Below are 13,247 nucleotides of genomic sequence, written 5' to 3'. Positions count from 1 at the left end.
GGAAAAAAAAAAAAAAAAAAAAAGTTTCATTTCCAGGATGGTGCTTTCTCATTTTCTGGAGTAACCACCACGGGCAGCAATCATGCTACAACAAAAATTTAAAAACTTTTTTTTTTTTTTTTTTTTTTCCCCCAAAGACAGGGAAGCAAAAAAGCTCACCCTAATAAGAAGTTTTTAGCCTTCTGTTACATTGCCACAAAGGAATTTCAGACAAATTCTCAAAAAAATATTTATACTTCTAAACTACACACAGATCAGAAAAATGGAATTACACTGGTTCACCTTCACCTCTGAACAGAAAAGACCCCAGAGACGTTTTGACATTTTAATCTCCTTTTTAAGCACAAAAGAAAATTATTGTTGATCTTTCTGGCTGTAGCCTTTTGGTCAGCAGTGGGATCTCCTGTAAATCAGGTGGCTGCACTTCTAAGACATTCATCAGATTCTACGACTAACAGGCCTGTGTAATCTTAATTTCAGCAGTTATGGCTGCTTAGTTTATCAAGCTCTATAGCTATGTATTGCCCACATAATACACAGAGTTGTATTGTATCACGGAATTCCCAAGAAAAGTCTTGGTGCCAGTTATGTTTTAAAAGGGAGAATACATATGCACAGTTTTTGCAGTGTGGCAACGCATGTGCCATTTCACACTGCTTCTCAAAATACATCTAGAATTGCAGGGTCAAAAATTAACATTGTGGCAATATGGAAAAAAAAATCACAAACCAACATAAAACATGCTGTGATACAGAACAATGTGAACATCAGAGCTTGAGGAAAATTTGAAGTGGATGGTTTATAACAGGCCTGAACTGGCCTCCCCAGTCCTTCAGTTTTCCACGAGACAGTCATTCTTGGCTACTACTAAGCTAGAAAGCCTAACAAGTCCTGGAAAAGCAAAAGAATATCAGTGCTACCACATCCAGTTCTAAGCATGGATATCTGAACGCCACATGCTGTATGCACTGCAATTCTGTTTCTGTAAGAAGCTATGGCTAGTAGGTCAAGAACATGATTTGATAATTTTATATCTTCTATTGATCTGTGAAAACCAAAAGCCCTGAAAGTGGACTATTATTTCAGGTTTGTAGTTGAGTACATGTCTAAACTATGTTGATACAAGACCAGTGACATTTTGAAAAAGAAAAAAAGAAGAAAAACAACCACCATATTTTAAACACTCTAAGTTTTACTTTATGTTTCGTCCATTATAAATGCTGTATATAAATGCTGCTCTGACCCAGATCATGTTTCAGAGCCATGTTTTTACCTTTTAAAATGGGGACTCTGCTCATAATATTTCAGAATTTCCCTTGGACTTAGATCAAAATGACAAAAATTTAGCAAACCTGTGAGTGAAAACTAACCCAAAAAATTTATAGCTTCTTTGCAGCAGTATTAAAAATGGAATTTCTTTGTCTCTGACAGTGTTGTTTGATATGTCACATGCTGTTACATCAGGCGTGTATCACTATGTTAGTATGTTGAAATGAATCACAGTAAAGCTACAGCAGCAAAGTAATGTCAAATACCAATATCTTGAAATTAAGGCAGAAACAAACCTTATATATGCTTAAAACTTCTGACTCACAACAAAAACATTTAATCCAACTTCCAAGCATTCACTGGAAGTAGAAAATGAAATATTTTTTCCCCTCAGATGAATCTTGCTGTAAGTACAAGTTGTAGAAGGTAAAATACTATCAGGTTTCATCTTCTCACACTAATGGCTTCCCATTTTAAAGACATATATGAATTAATCCATCCTTTTGTTATTAGAGAAAGTAAATCATTGAATTATCAGAAGGAACAATGGAAAGTCATTAAGAAAATGCAAGCTTGTTTTGTATGCAAAATAAAGAAAATAATAACAACACTATGGATTTCCATCCTCCGTCTCTTGGACTACAAACAAAAGCTTAGTCAGAAATTATTTAAAATAAAATACTGAAGTTTAGGTGACCCAATATCTGTAATTTTAGCACCAAGTCAGGTCATTAATGTAGCTTCTTTTCAAATATCCACAATTAAAAATAAAATTGAATTAAATTAAAGTAGGCTAGCAAGTCGGACCAACCTCTATTAAAATTCAGTAATCACCGTTAATTACGTAGATCACTCCGATAATAATGCCCCCTATTTATTTCCATGGAAACTACAATAGGTACAAAGAGAACAATAATATTACTTGATGGAACAAATTCTAAGCTACAAAACACTATTTTTCAACATAGTCAGAGAATCACAGAATCATAGAATGGTTTGGGTCGGAAAGGACCCTTGAGATCATCTAATTCCAACCCCCTGCTATAGCAGGGACATCTCCCTCTAGACCACGTTGCTCAAAGCCCCATGCAGCCTTGCCTTAAACGCTTCCAGGGAGAGGGCGTTCACAAACTCTTCCCATGCCTCACCACCCTCACAGTAAAGAACTTCTTCTACCTTATCTAGTCTAAATCTCTACTCTTTCAGTAAATAGTCACCACCATTAGCTATGCATTTTCACCATCAATGATCAAAAGCCTGCATGTTGCTCTTGCGCAAGTCTGCAAAAATGGCTTGCCTTTCATGTCAGGGTTGCCACTGCTGAAACATACCACCCACCAACTCACACCACCCACCATCTCAGCTCACATATACTGCTTGATCTCCATAAACATTCAGTACATGCTAATTAATGTCAATTTTTTTTCCTGCATGGAGGAATTCAATTCCACACCCTTGTTTCATAAGACGCCATTTTGTCAGAGTGTCCCTCTGTTGCCATTTATCACACAGCAACAGTATGTAACAGAATACAGGTGGAAAGGTTCAATCTTTACTGCCACACCACCAACATCCACCTCTGATATCGTGGGCCAACATAATAAAAATAGGAGGCATTACTTTCAGAGCAACTCTCACATGCAGCAACTCTGCTAAACACAACGGTTTCTGATATTACAACAATCCTATATACTGTACCAACCACATCTCCAATTATCACAAGGACTTTATTTGGTCAGTTTGTCAGATGATTTACAATTGAACTATCTGCTTATTTTCCACATTCATATGCTTTTTTATTTCTTCTTCTAGTAGATCTGAAGCATGTTTTCCCTCTATCCAATCTAACTACCTACGAACATAGATGTTATCCTCTATTTGTAGCCCATCCTCCAGGAAATAAATTAAGAAGTCAAAGGCAAAGACCCCGCGAGAGCAACTTCATGTACTCTTAACTTCCACTGCATGTGTTAACCTATGACTACATTTACATTTGGGAGGTTAGTCCTCTTGAACTCACTTCAGGCATTATACACACTTTAGAAGGCTAGATTTAATAAGAACAACTTGGTCAGAGTTGCTTAAATTTATACAAGTACAAAGGGAACTCATTAGACATGCAGTTCACATAAAAGCCATGCATTTATGCATTCAGATTCTGCCCCTTTTTCTACTTGGCAGAAGAACATGAGGAGAAGAAAAAAAGGAGATCAAAAGCTGTGGAAGTTTTTCAAGAAGCCAAGTTAGTTCGTAAGACTACAGAACAAAGTAATGTTATTTCCTAAGCTGATGTGGCCTTAAGTGTCTTAAATATGCCTCAAGCACGCTGGAGGCAAACACTGCAGACCATCCTACTTCTCATCTACTTTTTGTTCATTCATTAAGGGAAGTTTTCTGTGTTGTATCTTACCTACCTCACTCTTTCCTCTTCTCTGAAAACACATTTAGTTATTTAGAGACTACATCTGCAAAATGCACCCTCACTGATGCATTCCTTTACCTCACACACGTGTGCACACATGTACACGTGGATGTGCGTCTTTCTTATATAAAAGTGTTTTTTTGTGCAATCATTCCTTAAAAACTGTTTTGTTGTGGTTATCCTTTGCCTGTAGGTTTGCTAAGCGTAACAGAATTACCAGCTGTCACTAAATTCATGTGCTATTCATAAATGCAACTAAATTTTTTGGACAGCTGTTCATCTGGGCATAAACACATTGATTCTAATAGCTACATTAGCTCTACTAGTGTGTTTGTTTGTTTTTAACTTTCACTCAGCATAATTACTTCTGACATTCTCCTACAAAATAAGTATTTTTATAATTATTTATTTTAGTTAGTTTTCTTACTTTCATTTGCTTTAAGCCAATCAGCTCTTTTTTTGTTGGTGGTGGTGGATTTTGTTTTGTTTTTTTTGTTGTTGTTGTTGTTGTTGTTTTTTTGTTTTTTTTTTTTTACATAGCAGTGTTATAACATGATAGACATGGTCCAAATCCATTCTTGACAAACTGTCCCATAAGAATGAAGAGTTGATCTCCTGGGTAACTGAGTCAATATTCAGCACATCTTCCCCAACTTTAAGTCGGCACAACTCCAGCTGAATTTCAGACAATCCAAAATAGGCCCAGCATCATTTTACCCAAAACACAGCAGTCTGTTTACCTGCAAGTGCAAGCTATCCATGTTGTCAGATAGTGATAAAATGGCAGATACAGCTTGGAGATACAGGTAGAATTATATGGAAGGTAAAGAGCAGGTGAAGGTTGGGTTTGGATCACAACTGTCACAGTCACCAAGTAAGTAATCAAGTAAATGATCATGGAGTCATTGGAGACATGCCTCTGTCTCACATTAGAATAAATTCAAAGCAAGCAAGAAACGTTAATTTGTATCTGGCAGAGAAGATGCTCCTCTCAGTGCTAAAGGGCCAAATTTCAGTCCTGTGACTCACAAGTGTTTCTGTGCTCTTAGGAAGCAGACTGCCTTTCACTTCTTCCAGAGTGCTACCGTCTTTCATTGCTCACCAGATCAGGAATGACTAACTGGCTTCATCTGCAGACAGAACAATCAACTGTTGGTCACGGTTTAATTAAATAACTTATTTGTTTTAAGAACTTGGCTGAAAAATCCTTCATTTTTGATTCACTGAGAGTCTAACAACTTGCCCATAGAGCATTTGTGTATTTCTCTATTTCTGTGGATTTATGGGTGCCCTGAGTATGTATGAATCCAACCTGATGCAATTTTGAAATTCTAACCGAACTTAATCAGTAAACAAGATTCCCTTGTCCTCTGAACATGCCAATAACCTGCATAAAGATTGGCAGCATACTAACAGTTAGCACTGGCATTCTATTCCTTCAGATACTTTTACTAGAATGAATACCATTCCTAGATACCATGGATTAACTCAGCTAAACAAAAAGGCCCACATTTGTGCTCTGATCCAGATGAGAAGACTCATTCTAGAGGGGGTCATTATGGTGCAGAAAAACCATGATTTTCATTTTGCTTACTCAACCATTCCAACTCATAGAAACAAAGAAACGATGGTAGATAAATGACTACTGAAACCAGAAACTATGAAAGACTGCATCCTTTTTAAATCTCAGTGCAAGGAAAAATAGCATTATGCAATATTTATACACTAAACTCAGACACAAGAGTAATCAACCTGCCACTGGAGGGCACTAGAAAAACTGTAGGGAAAAAAAATGAAGGGGGAAAAAAGGATTTGTTTTTTTTTTTTTAAAGCCCATTTCTCTGTAGACATCAGATCACCAAATACAGAACATTTGAAAAAACTCAGACTAAGAAATATTCTTCACATTATTTCTTTCAGCTTTGCGTCCAGAAAGTTTTTGTGCAGTAGGTAGGTATCTGAAAAGAGCTCTGCAAATTGCTTGCATAAAACCAACAAACAAAAATCTGTAAAAGCATTTCTCGGGTATTTGACAGACATTAACTGAGAGACATGACACAGAAAAAAGCAAGTGGATTTTCTATTATTCCAATGCTCTTCTATGTTCTGATGGACTGTTGTGACGCAGAAAGGATGGTCAATACAATTTTGATTTTACATTCTATTTAATTGCATATAATTCTAGATTTTTGAGCCTTCTTTGCAGTCTTTAAGCAGTCATCAGCGCAGTAATGCTGTGTGTATCATGGCACCAATAAAACCAACTTTTCTAGGAAAGATCATCTTTGCATCTGGGAATCAGAATAGAATTTTTGGTTGAGGAATATGAGGGTCTGAATTACGATCTATTTGAAATTATAATTAAAGTGGGTTGTTTTTCTGTTTTTTGTTGGTTTTTGTTTGTTTGTTTGTTTGTTTTGTTTTCCTTCCTAAACTGCCAGAATAATGCAGCTTAAGTGGGCAGAGATGTTCCCAGATCTTATCTCTTATCGAGATACAAACATGAAGTAAAAACACTGTCAGAGTAGAATGAATTTCACTGTATTTCAGGATTTCCTGAATACAGTATAGCCACTGTAGCTATACTGTTTCATTCCTCAAGAAGCAAATCAATTCAGAATCTCCTGTTTTACTGGTGAGGAATCTGGCACCTATCTTCACAGTTCCAGAAATGAGTATGACTCATTCATATGACATATATGTTATTCATGAGATGATCCAGAGTTGGTTTCATTCTCCTGTGTAAGAGGTTGTGTTAGCAAGGGGGGTTGTTCAGCAAACTGAGTTCTGTACCTCTGCAGGGATGTGGATGCAGAGATGTGCCAGGGACTCAGCAACACAACTGCACACAACACTCAGCTCCATGGAAAAGCAGGTTACTTTAACAACCAACACCATCTATTACTGCAAGGTATTCTAAGAGCACTCCCTGTAATTTGTATGTTAGAGATGTAAGTATCTTCGGAGTCTTAATTGTGCTTTATGGAGTTCGTACAGTGCAAGCAGATTCATCACCTTTACTGCAGATTACAGAAAAACTTTAAATGAAATTGACGAGGCAGGAAGAGGTGAGAAACATGCTGTCTGTTTCTAGTCATTTCTTTAGGCTTTTCAAAAGGATGAAGTGCAGAATAGAATGACTATGTTCTAAAAAACGTAAATTATTCATACATGGTAAGAGATGTAGTGAATTCAAAAGGCCACAGAAGGAAATTCTGGAAAGTCTGCTTGCCTATTCAGTTTGAGAACAAGACATGCTGGAACAGAAAACTTTGTTAAAACTGCCGTATCTTCCAGAAGCAGTTTAGTTTTTCTAGACTCCTGTGTCACGAATAACAAACACCAGCTACCCACCATGTCTTTAGTGGAAACTGGCATTCTGTGTTCTAGCTACTAAGAACACGATTTCCTTACTACCAACAACTCCTAAAGCTTCTTCAGTAGAAACAATCCCCCTTATACAAAGTTCCACCATGGCATTACTCTAAAATATCTATGGGTGACTGACTTTGTGAAATCTAATCATCTTCACTAAGACAACAGAGATTTCAGTTTGCTTTTACCTGGCCTGCAATTTGCTCAGGAGTGAGCTTTCAACATTAGCAGAGACTGTGTATAAACACATCCTGCTTGTAAACACAAGGAGAAGACTTGGTGATCAAATCACCTTCTTCAGAATAATCATCAGCTTTGTCAGCGAGACTCCCTAATCAGTGATCCATGTAATTACTTTTTTTGTGTAGATTGAATCCAAAAACTGTTCCCTAATGCTCTCAATATATGGATATCAGTTTTTAAATACCCACTATCACACTGTGCCAGATGTAAATTTTTTCAAAGGATGTTAATTAAATATACAGGAATATTAAGACAATAGAAATTAGAAAGCTCCTCTGTTGTGCAGACAAAATACTGGTGGGAGTTGCAAGGGCGCTTGATTTCTACTGGAAACTTGAGGTTGATCAGCCCCACTCACACTTAAATGAGATCATTGGTCACTTTTGCTTCGGTGTTTTTCAGTGAAGTGAAATTTTTGTTACAAGCATAACGGACTGAAAGTAAAATACTACAGTGATTCCAGGAGAAAAATGTATAGATCTAAAAAGATCAGCAACAAAACATTTTAAACCTCTGTTTTTTCTCCTTGGAAAGATATTTTCTGTGTCCCAGACTCGCTTTACTGAGTATGAGGCAGACCGTTAATCTGCCAGGCCAAGAAGGGAGGCTCCACGTCTCTCATTTTAGGAAGCCACTTCAGAAATACCAAACGCGTTTTCATGCAGATACAAAATAACATAAAAATGTTAAATGCTTTAAGAGGAACGTATCTTTTTTAAATATATCTTTTCCCTACTTACTAAGCCAGTAAAAGAGCAACTCCAATAAACAATTCATTCCTATTCATACACCCAATTACTACATTTGTTGTTATTTAATCACCCAAATAACTTATGCATCCATGCAGCTGGTGTTCATTTTTATCTGAATCCAAATAAGATTTTAACATGAGAATTAAAAATCCCTCTTTTGGTGATGCTGTGAAAGATCACCAAATTGCAACTAACGCTTTCACACCGTACATCAGTCAATGCTCAGTCTAAGACTATTTCCATTTCCAGATATGTGACAATATTTTTAAAGCTTCAAATGTCTCATAATTCTCCAATTCACAGATATTAAAATGAAGCACACAAAGTTTGTACCCCTTGTGAGAAAGAAAACCACATTAGCTCTGGTGCTAATTACTTCCACAAAGTCCTTTAACAGACATCATCTTGTCCTCTACAGAAGTGTGAATGTCACTCCCACAAATACACTGAATTTGAAGAACTGATCATGGTTTTAGAAGTTTCAGCAGAACCTTTATTTAAGCTTATTTGCTTGGTCTTCCACCTTTTATGCATGAAAAATAAAAATTTAAGACCATCAAGAGCAGTTCTAGCACGCACTGGAATTATGGCTCTAATTACATTCTTATTGTTATTTTTTATGATGATAATTTCCTTTTTTTTTTTCTCTCTCTCTTTTTTTTTTGGGTTTAAAGGAATAGGAGACCATACAAAAAAAGCATGGTTGTGAATTTTAATTGCTGAGCTTTAATCACAAAAATAGCGAGAAAGAGAATTAGCGAAATACAGTGCAGCAGGAAAAAAATTATTCACAGCTATGCAGTTAGCCATAACGACATCTGGGACTGTCAAAACTGGCAGTTGAGACTCTTCAGGATAAAACACAGAAAAATATGCACAACTCTAAACTTCTGAGAAGTTCCACAGATTTGCCTCGCTTGTAACTCAATACTTTTGACTTTGCAGTAGGTCATAAGACAAACATAACTCCAAAAACCAGGTTAGAACTTAAGCTGATGGAAGACTCCACTTCCAGTGACTTCAAAGTCTTATATAAAGCAAGTAAAGATTCAGCCCCAACTAACAGACATGAAGCTTACCCAGTAACATTGTCTTAAGTCTGGGAATTAAGAGAAATAACTAAGAAGAAAATATGTTTCTACAAAAAGTGCTTCTTTTTGCTGGAGATAAAAGATTGGATAGTGTTTCTTGAAACGGCTTTTATTTTTCCATTTTCAACATGGTGAGCTGTTCCTTTCTGTGAAAATGACAACCTGAATTTAGTTGTAGTTATAGAAATACAGGAATATATCCAATATTTCTGTACAGTATGTCACTTGGTATTTTTTCCCTGTTATTTACTGAACTGTATCATTTTTTTTTTCCTGTGACTATGTGGAATGCATATAGTTTTAAATAGTGCTATGAAATCTTACTAACTGATAACAGCAATTTAATTGCATTCACACATCTTCTAAAAATGCTAGAGAAAATTCAATGCAAAGTCCATTTTCTGAAAACTATACCATTTACTTCTTGCTTAAATATTATTTTTTTAGAAGATATTTCCGTATTGTTTGAATTTCCTGTTTACAGGGAAATCTACGCCATTCTGAGTGTAAAGGATTCATAACAGATTACAAACTTCAAGAAAAAAATAGTAAAGGCAAGAAGGAAACAATAAAAAAAAAGCCAAAAAGGTTTGATGTCAAACATCATAAAAATAATTATAGTTCCTGTGAAAGAATGTTCTCCAGATGGTTTAGTACTGAAAGCAATATTCTACTATTCAGATGTATCTTAACTATCTTCAAGGAAAAAAAAAAAAAAAAAAAAGGAAAGCCATGTTCTCCAATCTTTCCACACTGGCTGTTTCCCAAGAGTACTGATCCAGTAGTTTTTAACTTAGGAGATATACACAGTTGGTCGTCCCTTCTCACATTTGTTTGCATTCTTCTTCCAGCACAGCACATTACCTTCGTAAGTTCCAACCATTTACTGACTCATCAAACATGTTGTCAAGCCTCATAAGTCTCCCTAGAAGCAAACTATCTCCTCAGTAATCATTCAACCTTTCTTGCACAAATCATTTTTTTTTCTTTTCTTTAATAACTTGAATTTGGAGATGGATATCAAGCTATCCTAATATAAAATATTTCTGCATTTGATAGCATTTCATAGGTAAAAGGTGATTAACTGTTATAACACTTCTACATAAAGCTGTCAAAAAATTGCAAGCAACTGTTTCTACTATATCTTTAATACCCTGGGAAAAAATAACTTACGGAGTTTTTTAACTAATTGTTTCATACGTGCCCTGTTTTTTTTTTTTTTTGTTTTGTTTTGTTTTTTTTCCTAATTCCATATTATAAAATAAAAAAGTATGATTTATGCATTCAAATGCTTTTTACTAATAAAGTCAATAAAAAGGATTTGTTGTTTCCTAAGTTTGAGCTCTTTCAAAAATTAGAACTTCTATGAAAAATTCAGTATTTGCTTTTTATTATCCTATAATGCATTAACAGACTAAATATTCATTACTTTCTCTCCTGGTAAACATTCTGTGCATGAAAGACAAATACATGTAAAAGAGAGAACCTGTGAAGAGAGAAGTGAGACAACAGCACTTACTGATGATGCCTGATTGCAAATGACTCTGGATCACTGCAGAGTTTATCCAGTGTGATTCTGCAAACTTTTGTATAACTTACTGTATTTTCCATACATGATTTATTACAACTACTTCTCTGTGAAAAAGTCACAAATGTTGAAGACCTGTCTCTAGTAGGTAGTGCAATGTATTAAATACAATCTCTCCTAATGAGAGTTTATAATCATGAGACAAATAACAGCCTTGATAGAAGCAAGTACAAAAGCCCTACAGCAAAATCTATCTTCAGCTGCTAATGTGAAAGACGAATCGAAAGCCTGCTGTACTAAAAGGAAGCTAAAGAATGTTTGCTGAGCAAAGTGAAAAAGCTTTTTTTTTTTTTTTAATTCATGTCCAGCTAACTTTCCTACTCCATTATTTCTATAGAGCTCAGTCCTTTGTGACACGTGAACTTCAAATTTCTATCTTTCCTTTAAATTTAGCTCTTCAGAACGGTAAATAATAATTAAAAATAGATTATTGAACTAGATAAGAACCTACTTTGAGATTTTATTTCATCTTCCACATTTCTTTCACTTCTTTATTGTGCAAGTTTAACAGCAAGCCAAATGCTTTAAGTTTCAAAGATGTTAGTCTTATAATTATATATCAGAGCATGACAGAAATCACACAAAGATCAGAAGAAAATCTCAAAAGAACTCATCTGAAGGAACAGGCCTCAGACTTGGCAATATTTTACATTACAAGACAGTACATTAATAATATGTCAAGGGAGATGTGCAGGTGAAAAAATTTAGATTGGAGAGTTTATAACATCATATTAGGTAACCTCAGCCAACTTCAGCTGTTCTTGTACATCCACAAGAGGTCAAGTACTTTGGTTTTTATAAATAATGAAACTTATACCCAACACTGCTTCTTCTTACTCTACATGGAAAAGTCGTAAGTGAGAACATGAAGTATTTCCTAAGCATGAAGTATTTCTTAAGGCTAAGTAGGATATTGTGAAAACACTGACTTCTATCAAATATCTCACCTTCTCTGTCTTCACAGACAATATCCTAAAAAAATTCCTAGTAAAAGCCTTTGAATCTAAAGACATACTTCTTTGGATTATCAGTTAATTGGAAAAAAATAACTGGCCCTGAGCAACATCTTTCAGGGACTCCCCATGAATCCCTGAAAAAATAATCACAGTGAAATGCATTTTCAAACCTGACTTATTGTCAAACAGACCACAGAGGGGCACTTTCTAGATGCAGAAACCAATTTCAGTACAATATGGTGGTGGCCTTCATTTCCAGTGCAATAGAATCTTTGCTGAGAAGGACTGCAATGCAGTTCTGTGATCCTGCAGGCACACAATGTGGTAGGAGCCACCTCCGAGCTGAACTCTGATATACAGCCTCAGCATCCAGGTGGTTCTGTTGCAGCATTACTGCCTGTACAACTGGGATAAAGCTAATTCACTATATAAAATGCCATGCTGTAACTTTTATATCTAAATCTTGAACGCAAATAAAACAAATCTCAGAGCTAACTGTTTTTATTCTGATTACTGACACCTTCTGGGTTATTGGAATGTGAACTGTCTAGATCTTTTCTAGAGAAAACTGCGACATCTTTCCATGTTCTTTCTAATTTTCAGATATTTACATTGCATTTCTTCAGAGAAATGCATGCTATATGCACCATGGCTTCAACGGACAACAGTCAAATTTCAAGCTCTATCAATCTCAGCACAATTTCTACCTACTATAATTCAAAATGATTTTATTAGGTCAGTGGAGTTGAAGTCATTTACATCAAGCATAAAATGCTGAAGAACAAAACTGGAAAACAGACCTGCAAGGATTTTCTGTAGGTACATGTCTTGACTGTATTTTGACAAGAAAGTAAATTTGGTAATTTTAACATACTTAGCAGTTCTCTATAAAGAAATTGAAGTAAAATAATGTAAACAATTGTATTAAAAATACTGAATAAGAACGAAAATTTAAAGACTACCTTTCCACTAGATCTATTATAACCTGGTATGTGGAAGATGAACACAACATGAAATGTCTGAAAAGTGGGGCAGATGTAAAACAGTTCTTCAACAAAAATAAGCAAGTTACATTGTTTTGCAGTAAGTATTCTGGCAGTCATGGTGGGTTTTCCTGTTATCTGATGCCATAGCAACAATAAACCATTTAAAAATTGTAGTAAGTTGGTAATATATTATCATGGCAGCTGTGTTAAATGACTGCCTCTCCTGTGTTATGTTCTTGACTTTACACAACAATGTTAAGATGTTTTTTAACCAAGTTTTCAAGATGAAAATAATATGGTGTCAAAATATTTTTTCTAACCAATCAGCACTATTGAAAAACATCACTGAGCTTTGTGTTTCCATGACAACTAGTCTCAAATGTTATGAAACCATTTCAGATTTGCTTACAAAGATGAGTTCTTACATGAAAAATAGGTTCATGTAACGATATACCATACAAACTTACGTATGCAATGCATGCTCTCAACAAAACTGTACTGTTGATACTTAACTCAGATACATTTAGTTGTGGAAAATTCTAACATTTGGAAGGCATATAATAAA

Source organism: Lagopus leucura, unplaced genomic scaffold, assembly GCF_019238085.1.
Source record: "Lagopus leucura isolate 7727_CA_CO unplaced genomic scaffold, USGS_WTPT01 Super-Scaffold_100016, whole genome shotgun sequence".
NCBI lineage: Eukaryota > Metazoa > Chordata > Aves > Galliformes > Phasianidae > Lagopus > Lagopus leucura.
Note: the sequence above shows the minus strand (reverse complement) of the source record.